This window comes from Lithobates pipiens, unplaced genomic scaffold (assembly GCF_037356315.1).
Source record: "Lithobates pipiens isolate NorthernLeopardFrog02 unplaced genomic scaffold, aLitPip1_a1.2 Scaffold_27, whole genome shotgun sequence".
Taxonomy (NCBI): Eukaryota; Metazoa; Chordata; class Amphibia; order Anura; family Ranidae; genus Lithobates; species Lithobates pipiens.
The window spans coordinates 117,905,819-117,914,743 of NW_027507788.1; positions in this window are offsets into that span (position 1 = coordinate 117,905,819).

Consider the following 8,925-nt stretch of genomic DNA (forward strand, 5'->3'; position numbering starts at 1 on the left):
AAATGTATAACAAGTATATACAAATAAAAAAATATATATATAAAAATATATAAATATATAAGAAAGGAATTGATATGATGGAGGTAGATGCTGAGATGATTCATGAAATGATGTAAATTGATAGGATGAGACATATCCAAACTGGCAAGGGCGGGAAGGGGTAAGTGAGAGAGAAGGGGTTGGGAAAAAAGGGGGATAGGGGAGGGGGAATGGGGCAGAGGTATGTAGTGTATAGTAAGGATATAACTAATGCTGGACAGGCACATTCCTCCATCCAAGATCATCCCATGCAGAAACAGGATCATCAAGGTCAGTCAGCACTTGCTGCATCTGCCATAAGACCTCCGCATCCATAGCTGCGGGGGGCAGGTTGGCAAAGCATATTGTTACTCTTCAGCCAGGATTTCAGAGTTGTCAACTATTATTTCCTGATACCCAGGCAAAGGGAGCCCAGCCCTGGCACTGAGCAGAGTCTAGTAGCCGTCTGTAGGCGATCTCCAACTCCCATTCCTGAACGGCCAGAAAATCTATATCTTCCAATGCTCAGTGCACTTCTGAGACGTTCAGTAGCCCTTCTTGGAAATCCATGATTTCGTCCAACCGCCACTCCAAATCACTCCCAAAGTTAGGGTCCCCTGTCAGCTTCACATACAATAGGCCCAGGCTGCCTTAGCCAAAGCCTTCCATTGGGTTCTCAGCTGCTATCCAAGGGCATGCTTGGGATACATACCACCGGAGGGCTCTGTAGCTCTGATCCAGCCACATCTCTGCCCAGACCAGCCTGCTAAATTCAGCTGCTTTCTCCCAAAAGCAGCACCCGCAATCCATACTGCTACCAGGACTAGGGAGCTTCGAGTTCGAGTCAAACTCATGTTCGACTCGAACATTGCTTGTTCGGTGAACAGTGAACAATTTGGGGTGTTTGTGGCAAATTCAAAAAGCCACGTAACACTCTGTACAAGTCTATGGGAGAAGTCTAAAGTGCTAATTTTAAAGGCTAATATGCAAGTTACTGTCCTAAAAAGTGTTTGGGGACAGGTATCAATGCAAATTTTTTTTTAAAAACCTGACGTTTTTTCGGGAGCAGTGATTTTAATAATGCTTAAAGTGAAACAATAAAAGTGTAATATTCCTTTAAATTCCCTACTTGGGGGGTGTCTATAGTATGCCTGTAAAGGAGTGCATGTTTTTTCATTGTAATTTCTGCAGGAAAAAAAGTCATTTAAAATCACTTGCGTCTTTAATGAATTATCGGCTCCCGTAATACAGAGAACACTCATTGAAAGTCATTGACCCTTCAGGTCTGGTATGGATATTAAGGGGAACCCCGCATCAAATAAAATAAAAAATGACGTAAGGTTCCCCCTAAATATCTATACCAGACCCTTTATCCGAGCACGCAACTTGTCAGGCCGCAGGAAAACGGAAACCTGCATTACATCAGAGGGGACGGGGTCACCCACACGTCATTGGAGAAGCCAGGCTTCCCCACTTGCATCAGAGGGGGCAGCGTCAGGTGACGGGTGGCCCCGCCCTCCTCATATAAGAAATGTCAGGCTGCCGGATCCCACAGTGTCTCCGCCAGTGGAGACAGAGGAGGATGGATGGAATGCGCTGCACTGGACTGGAGAGAGAGATCCCCCGTCGTTGGATCAGATCAACCATCGCTGGACCCCGGAGAGATGATCATCCGTCGCTGGATAGCAAGAGTGGATTACCGCTGGAATCTTTTTTTTTTTTTTTTTTTTTTTTTATAAAGGACTTTTTCAAAAGTGTGTTTGTCTTATTTAACTATTTTTTATACACTTTTTTTGTGAAATGGTAGGGGTACTTTTGCACCACCTTACCATTTCAAACAGGGGGGGCCGGGATATGGGGGTCCCCTTGTTAAAGGGGGCTTCCAGATTCTGATAAGCCCCCCCGCCGGCAGACTCCCACAACTACCTGCCAGGGTTGTAGGGATGAGGCCCTTGTCCTCATCAACATAGGGACATGGTGCTTTGGGGGGACCCCAAAGCATCCTCCCAATGTTGAGGACATGTGGCCTGGTACGGTTCAGGAGGGGGGGCGCTCTCTTGCCCCCCCTCTTTTCCTGCAGCCTGCCAGGTTGCGTGCTCGTAAAAGGGTCTGGTATGGATTTTTAGGGGGAGCCCCACCGTAATTTTTTTTTTTGATGCAGGGTTCCCTTTAATATCCATACCAGACCTGAAGGGTCTGGTATGGATATTTAGGGGGAACCCCACGTCATTTAAAAAAAAAAAATTGAAGCGAGGTTCCCCTTAATATCCATACCAGATATGAAGGGCCTTGTAATTGAATTTGGGGGAACCCCATGCTTTTTTTTTTTTATCAATGACTTTCAGTAAGTGTTCTCTGTATTACGGGAGCCCACAATTCATTATAGCCACGATGAATAAATGACTTTTTTTCCTGCAAAAATTACACTTTGTGCAGGGACAGTTCTAAGCATGATAAACATGCGCCCCTTCACAGGCATACTATACACATCCCCCAGGTACAACATTTAAAGGAATATTACACTTTTATTGTTTCACTTTAATCGTTATTAAAATCAATATTCCTGAAAAAATGGCTGTTTTTAAAACCTTTTTTTGCATTGATACATGTCCCCTGGGGCAGGATCCGGGTCCCCAAACACTTTTTAGAACGGTAACTTGCATATTAGCCTTTAAAATTAGCACTTTAGATTTTGAATGTTCAAGTCCTATAGACTTTAATAGAGTTCTAAAGTTCACACGAAGTTTAGGTCTGTTCACAGGTTTTGGTGCGAACCGAACCGGGGGTGTTCGGTTCATCCTTAACCAGTACCTTTCCTGGATGGAGTGGAGAACATTTCCCTGGCGTCGCTGCTCAGGGGCTAGTACTTCCTTCCAGAGTTTGCAGTGGATAGAATCAAACCATCCCAGCAGGACCTGCTTTGGTCCTCTGTGCTGTATCTGCATCTCTCCCAACCTCCTTCTGAATTCCTCTTCCATGGCGGCTGGTATCTGTACCTCTCCTATCCTCTCCCGCTATCCGGACCTTGGATCCGGATGTAAGTTTTGATGTCCCAGACTGCAGGAAGCATCCCACTGCTGCCACCAATGCCTACAAAATCCTCTGTCCCCGGTGAGTTTGTAACAGTGTCAAAAATCCTTGCACCAGCCCTGCGCCGATTACAGCTTTCTGCCCAGCAGACATCGGAGCATTCCTCTTTCCTCAGGCAGACTGAAGATTGTGCAATGCTATGTTGTAATCCTGCGCTGACCCGTGCACTGCAGGTTTATTAAGAAAAAGTAAAATGTTGAATGGTTAGAAATATAGTGGGACTCTTCAGGCTCTAAATCAGCGGTATGCAACCTTTTGAGCACAGTGTGCTGAAATTTTTTTTCAAAGAAATTATGCGTGACGATTTTATAACAAAAAAAAATAGGATTTTTATATACAGCTTACCTGTAAAATCCTTTTCTTGAGAGTACATCACGGGACACAGGAGCTTCATTACATAGTGGGTTATATAGGCACCTCTGGTGATTGGACACTGGTTAACCCCCAATTAAGGAGAATTCCTCCCCTATATAACCCCTCCCATATGGGAGGCACCTCAGTTTTGTAGCAAAGCAATAGGAAACCACGTAAAACCTAAGAGGGGCAGGAGCCCTGTGTCCCGTGATTTACTCTCAAGAAAAGGATTTCACAGGTAAGCTGTATATAAAAATCCTATTTTCTTAAACATACATCACGGGATACAGGAGCTTCATTACATAGTGGGATGTCCCAAAGCACTGCTTAGATTGAGGGGAGGGAGACACAGATCATAATTATAGACCGCCATGGACCGGAGGACCTAAACTGCAGCCTGCAGTACACTGCACCCAAAGGTGATATCCTCTTGCCCTCTGACATCCACCTGATAGAATCTGGTGAATGTGTGGACTTTTGACCAAGTTGCAGCCTTACAGATCTGAGCCAGGGAGGCCTGGTGATGCACTGCCCAAGAAGCACTTACAGCCCTAGTTGAGTGCGCTTTCACTTGAAAAGGAGGGATCTTCCCTTTAACACTATAGGCCTGAGAAATAACCTGTCTAATGCCGCGTACACACGATCAAACAATCGGGTGGAAAAGTCCGGCAAACTCAAGTCCGCCGGACAATCCCCTCGTGTGTAGCCTCCGGCATACTTTTTTGACCCGAAAGTACGGCGGACTTAGAAAGTAGTTTTGCACTCCAATCTTCCCGCCGGACTCACATTTCGGCGGACAATCCGGCCACGTGTATGCCAGTCCACCGTACTTTTGAAATGAACGGATTTTTCCCACCCGGAGAAAAGTCCACTCATTCGAGCGGGTCTCCAGGTAGGCGGGGCCCGCGAAGGAGACGTCTCTGGCCCCGCCACCTGGCATGGACTTAAAGGGGAACCCCAACGTCGAAAAAAATTGGTGTGGGGGTCCCCCCAGGTCCACATCAGACCCTTGTCCGAGCACGCTAACCGGCCGGCCAGGAAAGGGGGGGGACGAGTGAGCGCCCCCCTCCAAGCCGTACCACTCTGTGTGCCCTCAACATGGGGGGTGCCTTAGGGAAGGGGGGGCCGCGTGTTGATGAGGACAAGGGCCTCTTCCCGACAACCCTGGCCGTTGGTTGTCGGGGTCTGCGGGCGGGGGGCTTATCGAAATCCGGGAGCCCCCTTTAATAAGGGGGCCCCCAGATACCGCCCCCCCCACCCTATGTGAATGAGTATGGGGTACAATGTACCCCTACTAGACATGTGCATTCGTTTTCGTCCGAATGCATTTTCGTCCGAATTTCAGCTATTTTCGTTTTCGTTTTGACAAATGATAACGAAAGAACAAAATCCGAAAAAAGAAAGATCCGACATAAATAAATGCTTTATTTTCGTTTTCATTGTTACAACAGTTCGATATAGAATAGGAGATTCGACATGACTCTGACAACAATCTGTTTCTATAGAACCTGTGGTCGAATGTGCTTAACCTTACCTCTATTAGTCCAAGATTATATAGAGAAAATATTCGACAGAGAAAAAAGATTTGACAGAGAGAAAAGATTCTGCAAGTTACTGTCCTAAAAAGTGTTTGGGGACCCGGGTCCTGCCCCAGGGGACATGTATCAATGCAAAAAAAAGTTTTAAAAACGGCCGTTTTTTCGGGAGCAGTGATTTTAATAATGATTAAAGTGAAACAATAAAAGTGTAATATTCCTTTAAATTTCGTAGGGGGGGTTGTCTATAGTGTGCCTGTGAAGGGGCGCATGTTTCCCGTGCTTAGAACTGTCCCTGCACAAAGTGTCATTTATGCAGGAAAAAAAGTCCTTTAAAAACACTCGCAGCTATTATGAATTGTCAGCTCCGTAATACAGAGAACACTCATTGAAAGTCATTGATAAAAAAATAAATAAATAAATAAATAAAAAAAGCGTGGGGGTCCCCCAAATTCAATTACCAGGCCCTTCAGGTCTGGTATGGATATTAAGGGGAACCCTGCCTTAAATTTAAGAAAAAATTTGACGTGGGGTTCCCCCTAAATATCCATAACCAGACCCTTCAGGTCTGGTATGGATATTAAGGGGAACCCCGCATCACATTAAAAAAAAAATTGACGTGGGGGTCCCCCTAAAAATCCATACCAGACCCTTTATCCGAGCACGCAACCTGGCAGGCCGCAGGAAAAGAGGGGGGGAGGAGAGAGCGGCCCCCCCTCCCTCCTGAACCGTACCAGGCCACATGCCCTCAACATTGGGAGGATGCTTTGGGGGTCCGTGACCCCTCAAAGCACCTTGTCCCCATGTTGATGAGGACAAGGGCCTCATCCCCACAACCCTGGCCAGTGGTTGTGGAGGTCTGCGGGCGGGGGGCTTATCAGAATCTGGAAGCCCCCTTTAACAAGGGGACCCCCAGATCCCGCCCCCCCCCCCCCCCTGTTTGAAATGGTAAGGGGGTACAAAAGTACCCCTACCATTTCACAAAGAAAGTGTAAAAAATGGTTAAATAAAACAAACACACTTTTGAAAAATTCCTTTATTAAAAATAAAAAAATAAAAAAAAGATTCCAGCGGTGGTAATCCACTCTTGCTATCCAGCGACGGACGGTCATCTCTCCAGCGATGTCTCATGTCATCCAGCGCAGCGAATACATCCTTCTTCTGTCTCCTCCACGGAGACACTGCAGGCATTCCGGCGGCTGACGTTTCTTATATACGGAGGGCGGGGCCACCCGTCACCTGACCCCGCCCCCCTCTGACGCAAGGGGAAACCCGGGGTTCCCTGTGACGTAAGGGTGACCCGCACCCCTCTGATGTAACACAGGCAGGTTTCCGTTACATCAGAGGGGGGCGGGGTCACCCATACGTCACGGGGAACTTGCCCACAAAAAGTGCCGCGTGTGGGCAAGTAGCTCGTTCGGAAAGTCCGACGGACAGTCTGGCGGGAAGTCCGCCAGACTAAGTCCATCGGATAGTCGGCTACGTGTGTACGTGGCATAATCCACCTTGAGAGAGTGGATTTTGATGCCGCCTGGCCCTTCCGGCAAAATAAATAAGCAATCAGTTTTCCTTATCTGAGCAGTTGCCTGAAGATAGATACTGATTGCCCTAACCACATCCAAAGTGTGCAAAGATTCTTCTTCTGTGGACTGTGGGTCCGGAAAAAAGGATGGTAGGATTACATCTTGATTCAAATGGAATCCTGAAACCACCTTAGGCAGAAATGACCTGTTGGGACGCATTACCACCCGGTCCTTATGAATAATTAGATATGGCTCTTTGCTGGAGAGAGCTGCTAGTTCTGATACTCTTCAAGCCGTGGATATGGCTACCAAGAAAACCAATTTTTTAGTCAAAAGAACTAAAGAAGCCTGATGCAAAGGTTCAAAAGGTTGCCCCTGCAAAGCCGAGAGAACCAAATTCAGATCCCATGGGCATACCGGAGGTTTGACTGGCGGCCTTATCCGCATAGCCCCCTGGATGAAAGCCCACACCAGGGAATGCGATGCAAGTGGCTTCTGAAAAAACACCGACAAGGCCGAAATCTGCACCTTGATAGTGCTTACGGCCAAATTCATTTCTAGGCCTGACTGGAGGAAGGCCAAGATCCTGCTAATGACATACTTTCTAGGATGCCATTCCCTGAGTTCACACCAGGAAACCTATGCCCTCCAGATTCTGTAGTAAATAAGCCTGGAGGTTGGCTTTTTGGCATTGACCAGAGTAGAAAGCCCACGGTCTCTCAGAATGTGGGTCTCAGCAGCCAAACCGTCAAATTCAGACTGTGTAAAGCAGGATGGTAAATTGGACCCTGTGAGAGCAGATCTGGCTGGAGAGGGAGGATCCACGGCCTGCCCACTGCCAACTTCATGATCTCTGCGTAACACGGTCGCATGGGCCAAGCCAAGGCTACCAAAAGAACTGACTTTGTTTCCGTCTTGACTCTTCCTAGGAACCACGACAGAAGCGGGCACGGGGGGAAGGCATAAATCAAATTGTACTGATCCCAGGGAACTGTCAGAGCATCCAACCCCTGAGCGAGTGTATCTCTTGTCCTTGACATGAATTTGTCCAGTTTTCTGTTGAACCTGGACGCAAACAGATCTACGCCTGGGAGTACCCCACTTGCGACATATGTTCCAAAACACGTTTGGGGTGCAGAGTCCATTCTCCTGGGCACAACTGCTGGTGGCTCAGAAAATCCGCCTGCCAATTTTCCACTCCTGGAATGAAGACTGCAGAAAGGCATGGAACATGCCTTTCTGCCCAGACAAGTATGCGATTCACCTCTTTTTGCGCAACCAAACTCCTGGTACCGCCCTGGTGATTGATATAGGCCACCGCTGTGGCATTGTCAGACTGAACCCGAACAGGGAGACCCCGTAGTCTGAAAGACCAGTTTATGAGAGCCATATAAACTGCCCAGATCTCCAAGACATTTATGGGCAAAAGCTTCTCGATCGCAGACCATTTCCCCTGCGAGCATGTCTCCTCCAACACTGCTCCCCAGCCTGGTAGGCTGGCATCTGTCGTAATAATCTTCCATGGAAGAGGAAGAAAAGTTTTGCCTTTTAGCAAATTCTCGGTTTGTAACCACCAGAAGAGGCCCTTGCGCGTCCCTGGGGATAGACGCATAGGAAGATCCAAGGACAGGGGCTTCCTGTTCCAAGCCGCAAGGATGCATCTTTGCAGAGGCCTTGAGTGGAACTGGGGGAATGGAACGGCCTCGAAGGAGGCGACCATTTTCCCTAACAGTCTCATACACAACCGAATGGGGGGAAGATCTTCTGCCCAGAATTAGGCGCACCAGATCCCCAATGGCCAAGGCTTTTGGCCTTGGTAGAAACACCTTGCCCTGAGCGGTGTCAATAACCATACCCAGGTATTCCAACCTGGTAGCAGGCTGTAGGGACGACTTTTCTAGGTTTATAATCCAACCTAGGCGTTCCAGGTGTTCTAGCGTTCTGGTAACACTGTGGTTCAGGAGCGCTACTGTTTTCTCTATGAGAAGCTAATCGTCTAGATAAGCCATGACGGCTATACCCTGAGCTCTTAGGTTTGCCAAGAGAGGGTCCAGAATCGTTGTGAAGACCCGAGGGGCCGTAGCGAGCCCGAACGGCAAGGCCAGAAATTGAAAATGGCGCCGCTCTACCGCGAACCTTAGATACTTTTGGTGTGCAGGAAAAATTGGCACATGGAGATATGCATCCTTGATGTCTATTGATGCCATAAACTCTCCCCCTTGCAGGGAGGAGACCACAGTGCGAATTGACTGCATTCGGAAGGACCAGAGGCGTAAAAAACGGTTCAGATCCTTCAGATCCAGGATAGGTCTGACACTTCCATTTGGCTTTGGAACGGTGAAGAGATTCGAGTAAAACCCTGAACCCTGTTCTCTTGGGTCCACTTCTACTATCACCCCCTGGGA